Source organism: Octopus bimaculoides, chromosome 23, assembly GCF_001194135.2.
Source record: "Octopus bimaculoides isolate UCB-OBI-ISO-001 chromosome 23, ASM119413v2, whole genome shotgun sequence".
Taxonomy (NCBI): Eukaryota; Metazoa; Mollusca; class Cephalopoda; order Octopoda; family Octopodidae; genus Octopus; species Octopus bimaculoides.
The window spans coordinates 34,857,929-34,861,153 of record NC_069003.1 but is presented as its reverse complement, the minus strand read 5'-3'; positions in this window follow the sequence as shown (position 1 = coordinate 34,861,153).

The window sequence follows — 3,225 nt, the reverse complement described above, 5'->3', positions numbered from 1 at the left end:
TATATATATATATATATATATATATACATATAAACTGTATATTTGTATGAAAGGATGCACATATGGTGTGTGTATGTGTACATATACAAAATGTTTTACCAGAAATTGAAACTATGATTTACAAGTGTCTGTCTGTTATTCTCAGAACTTGTGCTCTGAATTTATGCGTGCTATCTGTCAAATTTGCCAAATGAATTCAGTTCAGATAAACCGATTAAATTCCATTCCTATTGACCTTTTTGAACTTTAGCATGTGTATAAATTCAAAACACTTTTTACAAGACGTTCCATATTTTCCTTCATCCGTTACTCCTTCTTTATTCAATGATTGTTTGAGAGGTCACATCTTTATCTGTCTCTCCTTTTCCCATCTGCTACTCGTAGACAACTAGTTTATCAACAATGGCAATACCCTCTCCCTCTCTTCCTGTCTCTGTCTCACCTCCCACATAATTTTTGTAGTAAACCTACACGACATTCCCTAACAGACTAACATACTGACTTATTCCAATTTGTGGTGGTCATGATAACCTTTTTTGTCTTAATGTATTTGAAGCACTCCGAAATTACCACCAATATTTCTTTAAGTCTTTGCTCAACTGGCCTTCTCCAAATCCCCACCCCGAGCTTTCACTGCTGTACCAAATTTATCACTAGTCTACACTAACACTTATCACACACACACACACACACTGACACACACAAAAACACACACATATACTGACACATACATTCATACACATGTGCGCACATACTTGTGTGTATGTGATTGTGTCTGTCACCAATTTCCATCACTTGACAACCAATGTTAGTTTGTTTACGTCCCTGTAACCTAGTGATCCAGTAAACAAGAACAAACAGAATATAAACCAGACATTAAACTATAAATGCAAGGGTCGATTTGTTCAAACTAAAACCATTGAAGGTTGTGAAGTTTATATCTCTGAAATGATCCATAAATTACAATTTTGTATTTTTTTTTTTTTTTTGGTGAAACTAAAGTAATTTTTATTACTAAACTGTACATAAATGAAATTCAAAAAGAAAAATCGAACAAATTAAAAAACAAAACAAAAACAAAACAGAAAGAAAACACTTCGAGTTTTCTTTGTGGAAATATCTTAAATGTTAAACAACCAACATATTGTAACATCGTTGTGCTCTTGGAATAAAAATATATTTATAAAAAAACAAAACAACATCTGTGTTCATTTTTATAACTTGTATTGAATAAATATGATTCATTGTGATAGATAGAGGTGGGTATGGCACGGCTGTATTGTAAGAAGTTTACTTCCCAAACACATGGTTACAAGTTCAATCCCACTGCATAGTCTTCTACAATATCGTACAAGCCAATATATATATATATATATATATATTTTAGAAATATTCCCTAAAATATGTTTTTGTATCATAACTATGCTACAGAAAGTATGTTTTGCACCTATATTGACTACATTTCGTTTCGCTTGAATTTCGTGAGTGTACGTTTTGCTGTTTCCAATATTATCAATTCTATGAGTGTCTATGTGTCTGTGAGTATCTGTGTGTTTCTGCGTTCGTGTGTTTACGCCGTTTTAATGAGCCCACAACTAATGAAGCAGCCATCTTTATGTCAAGGGAAATTTGACATATTCGTGCTTGAGATATCAACCTTAAACGTGTTTCAGAGACTCATTACTCTTATGATACTCCCTAGTATCCTCTTATTCTGTCGAATGGACAAGATGGGTATCATTTCCATATTCCACTGACGGAAGCTGCAACAGGAGAGCCAATTACAAACAAAAAGGTGTCATCAAATGACTTCTATTCTTACCACCTGATGTTAAGACCAGAACAATCAAATCAATTACACATCTATCGTGATCTATCTCGGCAATGCCTGGTTGATATGTATGTTAATGTTGAGAGTCAACATATCGTCTACATTCGTTACAATCAAAAAAAGTAAAGGGATAAAAATTATGTCCAAGATGCTCTGAGGACAGATGGCGATGTTAAAAACATGAGGCAAATTATATTTTCCCATCATCATTCGCAAGTGGTCCTCGATATATGCACGAACGAACACAATATATAAAAAAAAGATTTTAAAATCCTACGCGCATATGTCGTAGTGGTTAAGAGCGCGAGCTACTAACCCCAAAATTCTGAGTTCGATTCCAGGCAGTGACCTAAATAATAATGATTTATATTAGAGTATTATATATAGTACTATGAGTTTGATGTTCGAAATTAGATTTGTTTCAATAAATTGATGCCTGCGTATCAATTTCTCCATTTTCTTTTTGTTATACATAAATGGTCATATACCCATATCCATCAATGTGAAGCTAACATCTTTTACTATTTCACCGATACACTGGATAAAACTAGGGAGCCTGGATGCTGACATACCTTTAAAGATGTATTTATATCCTTGAAATAATTAATATATATTCTGAGAACTTTCACAGCCTTGGGTTTTTTATCTTGAGTAAAGAAAACTTCGAATGACCCGTCTTTTGTATCATCTAACTGGATGTTTTGCGTTCTTGTCCCATTTTTTGTATTCCTTTATACACACACATATATATATGAGGTTTTGCGCAAGTGTAAACAAATCGCAGCCATTTGCATGATTTCCATGAACTTTTAGTGTTCCAAATTATTAACGAGTGGTCTGATAATCGCCTTCAAGGCAATCACCTTCAAGACAACAATAATATTCATGCAAAATGATACTCCTTAGCACTCTGCAAAGAAAACTACAGAGTATCTGCAACAATTAGGCTTCTACGGACCTCGGATGACGAAGTGGCCTGTTCGATCCTCTGACTTAAATCCAATAGAAAACTTATGGAGTATTCAAAAACAACGAGTTTAACAATATCTGGTTTTGTGTTTTATTCTTTTCCTCATTTTTTTTTTCAGGATAAGTCCATCTAAAATAATTCTAGTTGTGATCAAATCTTTGAACGGCATCAAATACGTGAAATTTTCCTGGATATTTCCTTATATTTTATATCTTCAATAAACAAGTTCTTTTTTGAGCGTGTTTTTCTCATTCTTTCGACATTTTTTTTCCTCCGAAGAATAATATTATTTTCTCAAGTTTTTAGTTTGGATTAAATAAATACACACACATATATATATATAAAAAAAAAGAAAGGTGAAAAAAAAATTTTAAACATTTTATTTCAATTTCAATTTTTTTCTTTAAATATGGTTCATGAAAAA